The sequence below is a fragment of the Cyprinus carpio genome, chromosome B5, assembly GCF_018340385.1.
Source record: "Cyprinus carpio isolate SPL01 chromosome B5, ASM1834038v1, whole genome shotgun sequence".
NCBI lineage: Eukaryota > Metazoa > Chordata > Actinopteri > Cypriniformes > Cyprinidae > Cyprinus > Cyprinus carpio.
The window spans coordinates 34,474,081-34,487,968 of record NC_056601.1 but is presented as its reverse complement, the minus strand read 5'-3'; the positions used below and the strand labels follow the sequence as shown (position 1 = coordinate 34,487,968).

The 13,888-nt window shown below is 36.1% G+C and overlaps 1 pseudogene; it reads right to left on the bottom strand.

The window, feature by feature from the left end:
• Positions 1 to 13,363, bottom strand: part of LOC122137321 — a 113,921-nt pseudogene extending 100,558 nt beyond the window's left edge.
• Between the last annotated feature and the right edge of the window lie 525 nt (positions 13,364 to 13,888).

Here is a 13,888-nt window from a genome sequence, read left to right as displayed (position 1 = left end):
AATTTTGAGTGGGGTGGCCCCCTGGCTCCGCCCCTGTGTGTAATGTAACTTAATAAAATTGTTTAAGTAATCTGGAAATTGGGTAGTAGATTTCTAGTTTACGGCAAACTTTGCATAGGATTGGATAAAGAGAAAAAAAATATAAATTAAGTGTTGTTTTATGTGTTTTTAGACCTATTGGGGATAGACCTGCTAGTCTTTAATGCTAACATTTTACAGATTATCTGTTATGTTAAATTTTTGTGGTTACCCCTGTGCTGAAGATTAGACTACATGGAGGTAAACCACGTTGACTCTATGAGTGATGGAGCAACTTTTTTTTCAACTAAATCAATTTGTTTTTGCTACAAATGATTAAGTTCCTCTAGCTCAGTGCAGTTTGTAAGCTGAACATAATTTCATTGTCATGAATCAAAATGATTGATGCAAACAGCTGTTTTTTTGTTTTTTTTTGCTGAGCCAACACATTATTTTTTTAGAGTGCAGATCACAAAGACTATACTAGTTTGTCAGCATAATTTAGGTTTCATATTGCAAAAGCGATGCTAACTCTGTTCCAGAGTAGAAAGTCAGCAATGCATTTTACACACCACTTCTCAGCACAAGATTTCTCTACCGGACAGAGGGGAGTGGCTTCATGGCTAAAAAGGTTAATGACCCACTTATTGCCTAAGGTCACCAACAGAGGTCACCCAATAATTATTAACTGAACAGAAACAAATGTAATGGTGAAATACATAACATTAACATTTTTAATTGTTACACATGGAGAGCTCTGAAATTTATTAATTTTGATTTCCCTGCAGAAAAACAAACATCACCCACATCTGAGAAGGCCTGAGAATCAGTAAAAATTTTCATTTTTGGGTCAACTATCCCTTTAAATGATCTGATATTGCTACATGCTCTGAGCAGTACCCTTTACAGCAGGAAGGTTATTTGTTTGTGCACAGAAAATAGCATTGCTTAGAATTGATGGAGAGCTACATTTGTTGTAATCCCTATGACACTGTTACTGTATTCTTTATGGTAAAATTTTGGTAACCACGACTGCCAATCTTATATTTTTTAACAGAATGTTTTTTCAATTTATTGCTACACGAATGTTGAATGAGTAGAAAGTTGTAGCAAGCTTATGAGTAATGTTTATGGCAGACTTTTTCTTGAAGTGTTGAAGCGTGCATTACAATCTGTTGCAACCACTTTCATTACCATATTTTATCCAAACATGTCGACTCGCATGAGTTTAACCCATGTGGCTCTGGGCACATCTCCAGGGCAGAGGCAGGGAGGAATGAAGAGGAAAAGTCCTCACAGATTTGATCATTTATTTTGTATAAATAAAATGCAAATTCATGTCCCAGTTACACTTAATGTTGTCACATTTTCCTGGTTCAATAAACATTACTTACACTGTCCAAAACAAACAATAAAAATTATAGTTCTATTTTGTATTTAATGTGATTAATTAATAATCTATAATAATAATAATTATTATTATTATTATTACATTTATTCTAAAATAATAACTCAAGGAAGTAACAATTTAAACAATATATTTTATTTATGAACTGATGCTCAGCTGTGCCAAAACTCAGTCAACTCTGGTCAGTGGTCATAGACACGGAGATGTACCTTTAATTTCAAGATAATTGCTCACTAAAAAAAAAAAAAAAAAAATCATGTTTTCAGGCAATTTAAAGATTTATTTTGACTTGACAAAGAGGTGATATCTAAGGGATATCGGGATTTATGTTGTATGTTTTGATTCTTATCACCTGCCATATCTGTTTGGATTATCTTCACTTGTATTTCAAATAAACTGCTGCACATAGATCCTTGCCTAACTCACGCATTACAAGTGAAACTGAGGCACTCCCTCCTCTCACCTGATTTTCCCTCATTTATTCTTAATTAAACCCCACCAAATCCACCGCATGCTTTAGGGCAGGGGTGTCAAACTCAGTTCCTAGAGGACCACAGCCTTGCACAGTTTAGATTCAACCCTAATTAAACACACCTGATCCAGCTAATCAAGTCATTTAGGCTTATTTGAAAACTACATGGTATATGTGTTGGGGCAGGGTTGGAACTAAACTCTGCAGGGCTGCGGCCCTCCAGGAGCGGAGTTTAACAAACCTGCTTTAGGGGGTCTGTTAAAGCACAATGGGGAGGAAAGAGAGACACTCCCTGCTGGTTTTCACTGTTAAATGAGTGATTTATACACACTTTAATGTCATATTTTCTTGAGGAGGCACTGCCTCCTCAGAGGAAACGCCCCTGCCCAAGGATTAAAGTAAAAATACACAAACACAGATAACAGGAATATGTTTTTCCTCTAATCTGAATATGAAAATGGCTGCAGGTTCTCTATGCAAACTCTAGTCAAAAAGACAAACATTTCTAACAGTCAATGGATATCCTTTTTAGCAATGAGGGGAATGCTAAAAGAAGCCAAGCACTCAGGAACATGACAAATAATGAAACTGAATTATGTCAGATTTAAGAGAGGTTTTTTTTGTTTGTTATTATTAGTCTTTTTGTAAGGGCTGCCAAGTACCTTAAAGGATGCTCAGTTTCTTAATGACACACCAGGAATTGTATTCTGCAGGAAATCAAGGACCTGATGCCACGGTGAAGAACACAGGCATAGATGAACATTTTGGAATAACGAATGTGCCATTAACCAGCACAAATGGGAAGGACATCTTTAAAAGATGCATCAACCTCTTTAGCAACATCTTCCGCTGCCATTAATATTTATTAAGGAAACTGGAAAGTAGCGGTTCATAACAGCTTACCTGAGTCTGGAGTTAAACACGATCTATTCATTACTTTGAGTGCTGCCAGTATCCAGTAAATAGTGGATCAACGCAGAAAGCTTGAAGTAACACCACACACACACACACACACACTTGTGATAAACAAAACCATTAAAACACACACAAACACACACACACACACACACACAGGGAGAATTTAAACCTATAGCTAGTTGCTTGTGATGGACATATTGATTAAATGTTTTGTGATGCTGCACTTCCATAAATCTCATTAGCAATGTACTCACAACTTAACCTGGCCTTCTTTCAACAAAACCGGCATCGAAAATGACAAGACAAATAACACTAGAGTCTTCTATATTAAAATCCATCCACTTTGTGTGCTGAAGGAGGAAGTTTCAACTGTATTAAACCTAAAGCCATGTTATGGGAATGTTAATGATACATCCAGTGGTCAAAAGAAGGGTAGCCGAGTAGTACTTTATTATTTATCCACCCTCATCTCCTTAATGTTTGTTATTTTTTCTGTAGAAAACAATACTGTCATTAATAAACAACTGCACTGGTACAAATGAGTAACTCAATATTATCATGCTAACTATTATTATTTCCGAATAAGAAACTCTGGTTAAGGATATAGTAAGTAATAGTTTCATAATTAGTGTAAAAACTAATCAATAACTGGACAAATTAACATTTTAACCACTACTTTAATATTAACCACTTACATAATAAGTAATAGCAGACTTGGTTAAGTTGTGAGTACATTTTATCAGTCCCCTTACACAGCAGTTCACTATTTACTTTTTAAATGCAGTTTTCAGGACCTTACTCCAGGAATACATTTATTATTGCATAGGTGTCAGTAAAAGTTAATCTAACATCAGCCAGTGCAAGATAAACAAAAAAAAATCAAGTGTATATGATTTCTTATTTGTTATCGGCAGCACCCCTGCAAAAAGCAAGTAATCATGTTATGGTAGGCTAAAACAATTCTATGTTAATAGCAGAAGTTGTAAGTCATTCATTTTAGAGGTAAAAGGTTCTTTGTGCAAAACAAATTAACAGAATAGTTTGCAATGGGTTGCACTGTAAAAAGAACCTAAAATATAAAATAAACTGAAATGTAAAATGTATTAAATAACCTTATAATAATAATAATAATAACAACAACAACTATAATTATAATAATAATAATAATGTAAGAAGAAGAAGAAGAATTAAGAAGAATTAAGAAATTAACTTCTTGCTGACAAACAGATAAATCCAGTGGTCTGAAGGATAGTGGCAAAGATTGGTAAAGATTTAAAATGACAATTAATTCGTTTTTTTGGGGGGGGAGGGGGGCTGAACTGTGATCCATAACTACGTATGAATGCTGTAAATGTATTAATGCAGTTCCCCTCATAAAGGTCTCATAGCAGAATAACTACAAGTCACATTAACTATGATGATACTGATATTAATATCAAAGTGTTGAAATATTTTGCTTCATTTTACTATTTATTAAGTGGCTTAGGTGTCAATGTTCTTTCAGCAAGATGGTTTCGAAGATTAATAATTGAGAAGATCCTTAAAGGTTGGCTGATTGCTGTGCTAGAAATGAACCTTAATGGAAGGGAAAATCTAACCAGGAGATGAGAAAGCCTGTATAAATATAGCCGTCGTTATCAGCTCAATCTATTTTTACATTTTCTTCTCAACACCATCTCTATCATGGGACTGCAGTAATTCTGTCAAAGCCCGAGAGCTTAAGCCACCTCAAACTGTTCCTGATTCACATTCAAACCTGTAAAAAAAGGTGAGAGGTGTAGATTTTATATAAACAAAATTTTTACTAGTGGGCTAGTGGTATAAGCTTCTGTCACGTGAGCATGTAGAGATGCAAGTGTAAGTCCCATTGAAAATGCATCTTAGTTAATGCAGAGTTGGTCATTTAACAGATTTAGATTCACAGATTAGTGCAGCGATTTAAATGCAGTTATTGACAGTTCAGTTACTGACGCGTCAAAGTCAAGATAAACGTGCCATTATATGCTGTAGCACTCATTAGGTAATGGAGCGAAGTCAAACAGAAATCAATTATGCCCTAATGTGTACGTGGGCATCCCTTGTCATGCTTAAACAGCTTGAGCTGTCTACACTATATTTGTCAAGTCAAATCTCGTCACCTTAATTTCTATAGCGCTTCATACGATATAGACTGTGGCAGCTTCACCATGATAAACTGGAAAATAGCAGAATCAATTATGGAAACTCAACTATGGCAACAATTTAAATTCTGCTGTAAAGAAGATGTAAAAGACAACAGTGTCATATATGTATATATATATCAAGTCATTGTTGGTTCAGTTCAAGGAGGACTGCACAGTAAGTCATACTGCATTCATGATCACAATTTCTGCTTCTCTCGATTTATTAAGCACAATCATCTGCGATATTTGCCTGATGGTTATTCATCCTGAAAAGGCTTTATTTTAATTTGGCATTTGCGTTGTCTTGCATTAGTAACAAGCCTCCACAAGCTTTTATGGCTGCGGTTGCCAGATGTCAAAAGTTGAAATCCTGCAGTCTGAGCTTTTTCTTTTAAATTGATACATTTTCTGCTTAGTTGTTTACTTAATCATCTCAATCTGGCAACCATGCGCATGCGGAAAGAGCCAAACATGTCAGCTGAAGTTTAGCAATCTCTAATGTGATTTTCTGCTCAAATAACTGCCAGTCATAAGGTTGTTTGCGCTGTTTGCTGTGACAAAATTTGCAAGCAAATCATGCAAGTTCTCGATCTGTGTTTATATGAAATTGTAATAATTTTACTAAAGTCGAGGGGAAGTCATGGCCTAGTGGTTAGAGAGTTTGACTCCTAACCCTAAGGTTGTGGGTTCGAGTCTCGGGCTGGCAATACCATGACTGAGGCATTGGCAAGGCACCGAACCCCCAACTGCTCCCCGGACACCGCAGCATAAATTATACACACTGCTCCGGGTGTGTGTTCACGGTGTGTGTGTGTTCACTGCTGTGTGTGTGCACTTTGGATGGTTTAAACGCAGGGCACGCATTCTGAACATGGGTCACCATACTTGGCTGTATGTTACTTCACTTCACTATTCACTAAACTGTGAAAAAAAAGTAAAATGGCAATAATCATGATTAGATTTTCAGAGGAAAATAATAGTGATCACCCATTTAACTTTTAACACCCAGCCCTAGCAGCGTGAAGTTCATCAATTCTTATACAAGCTCAGTTCAGTTCTACACAAAGCAGCAATGTTGTTCGGTATTCAGCAAGAGGACAATGTTTCAGCAACACCGTTATTACATACCTTACTGCATGTTTTGAGGGAGTTTCAAAGTGAAACTTCTAGAGAGTGGTGCTAAAACACAGGTTCAATACGTGACCCTGTTAAGTTTTTTGTTACGCTGATATAGGCAGGTATTGCTGTGTTTTTATTACATTGCTTCAGGTACGTACTGTTTCGCGGTGGTTCATAATTCAAATACCTGAGGAGTGTCGCTAAAAGTTAATGCTCTATCGTGTTTGAAATATGCCCTACACCAAACCCAACCCTAAACCTGCCCAGTAGTGTTAACAAAGGCTAAACTTATATAAAACACATTCGCTGATGCAACCGTGCCATTTTAACTTCCTTATATGCAGGTCTGAGCTGTTTTGTCAAACTGTTGCTATTTTAACGGGATTCGTACCGGAGTGCTTCTTCTCTCAAGCACAACTCCATACTGCGTGAGCTACCGAGCAAACCTACTGAACATGAAAACCCATGCATCTGAAGCTGGATATGTGATGCTAACCTTCAAAGGTATCAGAGTTCAAATGTCGCAGCATGTTAAAATTGTTTTGAATTAATAACATAATATTTCTCAAGTAATGGTGTGAAAACTAGAAACTGTGGACCTGCAAATCATACTTTGTGTGAAAAGTTTTATTGCCTCTAGTGTTCATTTCAACTGGAAACTGCAGCGATTCGTACGTATAGGTAAGTTTTTTCAGTTTTGCAGAAACAGTGCTTAGAGGCACATATTTCCTATGAGACCAGGTTAAACCAGTTGCTGCTCCAGAAACGTAAATTTACTGACAATCTTCACCAAAGCCGAATCTCTGAAATCTCATTTGTCCTGACACTCCATGCCAGGTTTAATGTCACTGACACTAAAGACTCTTGGCACTTGTGTGTGATGCAGTCTAACACAATATGCCAGTTTGAACAGAGACGATTTGCAGTGAAACATCACTGTCATATGGAAAAGAACTGTAAACAGATTGTTTCAAATTTCTCTTTTTGTACTCCACAGAATAAAAATAGAAACATACAGGTTTGGAACATGACAATGAGAATATAAAGGAATAATAAATAACTCACAATTTCTAATTTATTTGTTGCGCCTGCTAAGGAGAATGTTATACCTCTAAGGAGGTGCTAATGAAATCAGACTTCCATTGAGGTGATGTAAGCACAGCAGGGGTGTAATTATGTTGAGAAGAAACCAGAGACTTCGCCTAGAGAAACAATCTAACCAGAAGGGCCTAAGCTTCTGAAAGAGTGAAATATTTCATAGTTTTTATCAGCTGACTGAACTTTGACATAAACGAAAAGGTTTTGAAGCTTCAGCTTTGAATGGACCATTTTACATTATCATTAAAAGTGAGGATTTACCAACAACACAAGATAACAGAGGATAAGACATCATTTTAAAATCTGGGCAGTCTTTCCTCAAATGCAGGTATCACAAAACAGTTCTTCTGTTTGTTCATTCTGAAAGGCTGCTCAAGTGCCTTGAAATGAAAGCTGAAAACTGAAGTAAGCCTTGAAAAATGACTGTTGTCAACTTAGATAATGAAAGGAAAATTGAAGATTAATATTTAATTAAGTTTGTGCTACTATATTATTTTATCAAAAACACCAATCGTAAATGAAATAATTACTGATCATAAGTCGGATGCACTCCTGGGCCCTGTATTCATAAAACATTTTATCTTACCACTAAGAGTTCTCATAAATAGCAGTAAAAGATTTTAGCTGTAACTTTTCACAAAGCTGCATCTGATAAAAGGAGTCTCTGTGTCACTAATTATATATATAATAGCAAAGACAAATTAAGGCTACGTCCACACAAAGCCAGAGCTTTCCCTATCCAACTTTTTTTTTCCTTGTCTCAAGAAATATCTGCATCCACAAGAAACCACAAAACCGACACAAAACGATGTAGTATACATGCCAGACCAACACGTGGCACTGTAAATCTGACACATAGATGCACTAAAAACGGAGAAGAAGACTTGGACTATGCACGTAAACTTTACGCGTGGTATACAAACGAACATGGAACAATACATTTATTAATCAGTGTTAATGTTAGTTAATAAAAAGACAATCGTTCATTGTTTGTTCATGTTTTTGTTGCTGTTACGTAATGTAGTTGTGTCTGACTAGGGGTGAGGCGTGGGCTGATGACATCATCGTTTCAGAAAATATATAGATTCGCTGTCCACAAGAAAACGCAAAGGCGGCATTTTCAAATTTATCCACTCTGGAAACCGGTTTCAAAAAATATCGGTTTCACTCTCCCAAAATGCCAGATCTGTGTGGACGAAACGCCTATACGATACAAAATGTATGCGTATACAGTGAAACACGTCTCCGTGTGGATGGGGCCTTAGGGTACAACAAGGATAAATGGGCACTTGTCACACCCCTGGACTGGTTTTGTTGTGTTTTTCCTCCCCATGTGTTCCGTGTCCCAGTTAATTGACTCATTCCATGCAGCGGTGTTCTCCTGATTGCCCTGTGTTTAAAAGCCCCAGTCAGTTCAGTTTGTGGTTGTCAGGTCTACTCATTGAATGTTGTGTGTTTCCCTTGTTCTTGTTGTGGATTTTCCCCTGAGATTCAAGTATGAAAGATTGTTGAACATTTCTCCGCGACTCCATCGTTTCTCCCACACTGAATTGTGACAGTGCTATGGTAAAAGAAACATTTTATTTTATTCTGCTCTTAAGCTTCATATATCGTTAATATCCTTTAAGTTGGGATAATCATATTTATACTCGTATTTAATGAAACCACTGTATATAAAAAAATATCAATCATATCATAAAATGTTTAGGGATGAACCCCAATTAGTCGAAAATTCGATGCTTCGATAGGAGGAGCCTAATTCGACTACCAATCTCACAATCGAATATTCACGGGGTGTTATGATCATGACATTTTGGCTATATGGGGTGCTCAAATGTCTGATTTCACACAGAACTACATGTTTTCTCCCAATAAGCAGTGCTTGAAGTGGGCCGGTACGCACTACCACATTATAGCACCTACACTACCTGCCCATACCGGTTTTTCTGAATTTACAGGCACTTCTGACGTGTTGCCGGTACTCAGAGTAAAAGCATCAGGGTCTGGGTGATCCCATATATAATTAGAAAGGACACTATATAAATCACTACCCACACGGGATCACCTCTCATCTTGACCAATCACGTGAATGAATGCAAGTGGAGTGTGTGGGGCGCGAGAGCATGTCAGGGGAGGTATGCAGAGTCGTAGAATAATAATTAATTATTGATTACTAATTTGAATCAGTACTTTATAATGAAAATAATATCTTAAAATGAAAAGCAGGCTTTTGCGATCACATAATTTTATACCGGTAAACTCCTGGAAAGTCCAAGTTTCCAGTAAACAAATTCAAACAGTAAGTTTAAAATAGCTCTAATGCAGAGAAAACACAGCAGATTTAATCAGTGATTGCGGAGAGAATGGTGACTTGCGTCCAGATATCAGTCAAATTATTATTTTCAGTGTGTATTTGGCTTAAAAGCAAGAGTGTTTCATAATGAACGCTAATTATGCAGTGGTCAGAGATTTAGCAATTCTGAATGGATCCGTATAGTAGTAAAGGCAGGCATTTTAATGGTCTTTGGCATGTCCCTGTGTTCCTGTTTGGTATTGCAGCTTGACTTGTGCTAATTTGTATTGAAAACTTTTAATTATTTATTGATTAACTGATTGACTGTGGCACTATGCATACTATTATTATTTACATTATTAAAAAGTACTTATTTAAAATAAATAAATAAATTGTGGGGGGGTGGCATTTGAGTACCGTCACTTTTTTTCGCTTTAAGCACTGCCACTAAGTTAATATACAGCCTATTAAAATGATGCTGTAAATAAGAATCTGAAAAGAAAGAAGCTTCAAATAAATATTTTGACTTGTGTGAATAAATCCAACCACCCCTATAGATATAAGATTCACTTTCAATAAACAATGACCAATAGAGGAGCATCTTGGCAGAAGGGATTTAAAACTTTAATAAGACTCAAACTGACATATGCAGAGTGAAAGACTGGATTTGTTCGATCAGGTAGGGTACAAGTGATTTCAAAACATTTCAACCGGTTTATATATATTGTGTATATATTATTTATCTCATATAAGATGTATTTGGTCGATTTGCACTGCAGTAAAGCGCTTCATTGTAGTACTACGGTTTAATGTTAACTATCTTTTAATCAAAACATAAAACATTTATTAACCCCATTTGTATCTGCGAGGCGCCCGTTACACATTTTACTTGTGTGTTAACGTAATTATGATTGTCGAATGTCTGACATGACTCTTGGTAATATATCCCCCCCACCCCAAACATATGATTCGACTATCAGTCGACTATCAGCAAGATTCGAAAATTCAGATTTGACTATGAAAAACCTTAGTTGGGGGCACCCCTAAAAATTTTACTGTAAAGCCATATTAAAAATTATTATGGGAACCCCTTCAACCAGTGTAAAAAGTTTTCAGAATATTTCCTTTTTAAAATATTTTTTCCAGTATTTTTAAATTGAACATTTTGATGAAAAAAAATAAATAAATAAATGCTTTAATTTGAGATTTGACATTTTCCAGCATACATTCAATACTTTATTCATGGTGCTTTACTGGTTGAGCTACAGGAATGAGAAAATGATTTACTATGTGTTTGCATTTTTGACATTTTAATGGGCTAATTTACAAGTATGATACAGTACATCAATTTATTATAGACTGGTCATTTACTGGTGATTTGTTTATCATTTGTTCATTATCAACCAAAGTGTATTGAGATATTGATACTACAACAAATCTGTAAAATAAGTGTTTCAGAATACATCAATAAATAACTAATCATTAATCATTTACTAATGATTTGATGATTTACAACATTTTTAGATTACTTAAAGCACATTTGTGACGTTAACATATTACTTACGAATTATCTACAAATTTATATTATCTTTAGTAACTGATTATTCCATCAAAAATTAAAACAATTTTAAATGACCTTTAAGTGAACTTTATAATAAAGTGTTACCCTGTGAAGCAGAGGGAGTTAAAGGAATGAGTATCTGAGCCTTAAAATGGATTGGAGAGACAGCACCAGACAGCTGGATGGATCTTGCCAACAGGAGGGTTTAGACACAAGTGACAAAGTGCCTTGGGCAGCAGCTCTTCACAGCAGAAGAGTTCAGTGACACCATGCTATTACGCATAACTTTGATGCAAGCTATAAATAATCCTTCAAGTTAGGTTTGTCATTAAACAAACATCTGTGACATTAACAATGGTAAATAAACAGTGCTGACCTTTGTGAATGAAACACATAATAAACCTAATTATAAACCACAGAATGGAGGCATCATCAGGTCACTATGAACAAACAGAGATATATTTTACTATTTAAAATACACATTCAGAGCTCATGAGTGAAAGGCTTAAATTTGCCTAGGAGCCCTGTATTATTCTCCAATGTGAAAGTCACATCAATACACTAAACAAAGTTAGAGGCTGTGCAAGCTCACAGGAGGAAACCACTAAGCACTGATTTGTGATCATAACTGCCAGCAGTTACAGTAAGAGACATTTGGAAAATCCACATTTATATGCATGCAGCGATTTTATCATAAGTCATATTAATATGCAATGATAAAACCAACTGCAGCTGGGAGACATTATACATAGATCATACTGTATCCAATACTGTGTGTTTGTTCCATGTCTTTTGAACAAATGTTTCATGATCTGAACATCATGAGGTCATGATTACATAATAATGCATGACAATTATATAATCATGTAGGCCTATATGCGCAACAATATTAGAAAGTATTCTTATTTTTATTAAGGGATGATATTTGCCTCCTACAATTTGGCATTTTTCAGTGGCATTTATTGCTAATTTATGAGGACGTGCATTATAGCATGCTGTCCATTTATGTAAAATCCTGAATTAATGTTGTAAAAAATCATTAACTATGAAATATAATCAAAATCAAGTAAAACAGAAGCTGTATGTAAGGTAGAAGTTACAAGCAATAAATGCTCTTTGAACACATAAGAAATAATTGGGCCATCTTATGTTAGATTTCACCACTGTATTGTCTACCATTGCGGTAGAATTTAATGAATGAATGTATTCATTATTTCAAATTATTAGAAGTGTTATCCTTGTATCACTGAGACTGAGTGTCAGCATGGATGCAATGCACATTGTATGTATCTGTGTGTGTGTGTGTGTGTGTGTGTGTGTGTGTGTGTGTGTGTGTGTGTGTGTGTGTGTGTGTGTGTGTGTGTGTGTGTGTGTGTGTGCAAGAGAACTTCACTGTCCTGCTTCATTTCACACATTAAGGCAAAGAACATGTGGCAGGGCAGATAACATTGTCTGCAGAAGCACAGAGCAAACAATTGGCTAAATTATTAATGTCATATGTATTTATAACCATTGTAAAAATAGCTTTGAGAGGAAGAATACCAAAAGCTATACATGTGCTTTAAATTTCATAAGCTGTGAAATGTTCAAACAGATATGATATTTGTATCTATCTACTCACTGACTCAGTTTGCAGAGCGCATTTTTCCACATATAACCAACTTTGACTGACTGACTGACCCGCAGATAAATAGGTTATGCACATAAATGCAAAAGGTCGCACCAACCTTATCCTCGGACGTTTTTAATGAATAGAAAGCAGATAGGAGCCACTTACTAGTGGTGTTGTATTTGACGCCGTTAATATACTCTGGACAGGGTCGCTCAATTATCCGTCCAGAGTTGCTTCTTGGCCAGCAAGTTCCTATTTCATCCGTGGTGGCGTTACAATAGAGACCTTAGAGGAAAATACAACCGGTGTTGATTAATGTGCATTATAAGAGCTGAATAAAACAAATGCGCTAACACAGAAGGTAATCCCCACCGTCGACACTCATCGACGCAAAAGACGAATTCTCGTATAAAGTGTCCTGAACAGCATCCATAAGAGTACAGTTGGTGTCGCCGAATTCCTCTATGAAGAACTGAAAGAGGGACGCATCCATGATCAAGCGCAAGTAAAGGCTTCAGTAGGTACAAGAAGCGATGAGTCTGCCTCCCTGTCAACTTGATACAGTTCTGTCTCTTCTTCACGGATGACAAATGCTCCTTGAGCGCGTGTGACCGCGCGATTCAAGCAATCCTGAGGATTGTTTTGTGCGCGAGTCCATTGACGATGGTGATGTCATTATGAAGCGGCCGCTCTAACAATATTTGCTTCTAAATAATCGTTTTCTTCATCGCCCATTAACGTCCTAAGATATTTAGTTATTAATGTTTGAAATGTTAAGATAATCTGCATGTACAGTAAGGTCCATATATATTTGGACACTGACACAATTTCCATAATTTGGGCTCTGTATGACACCAGAATAGAATTTAAATGAAACAATCAAGATGAAATTGAAGTGCAGGCTTTAAGCTTCAAAGGGTTGAACAAAAATATGACATAAAATGCTTAGGAATTACAACAATTTTTATACACAGTCCCCCCTTTTCAGGGGCTCAAATTTTATTGGAAAAATAAATATAATCATAAATAAAATGTTCATTTTTTATATTTTGTTGAAAATAATTTGCAAGCAATGTCTGCCGTAAGTCTGGAACTCATGGACATCATCAAAGTTGGGTTTTCTCATTTGTGATGCTTTGCCAGGCCTTTGCTGCAGCAGACTTCAGTTGTTTTTTTGTTTGTGGGTCTTTCTGCCTTTTAGTTTTGTCTTCAGCGATTGAAATGCAT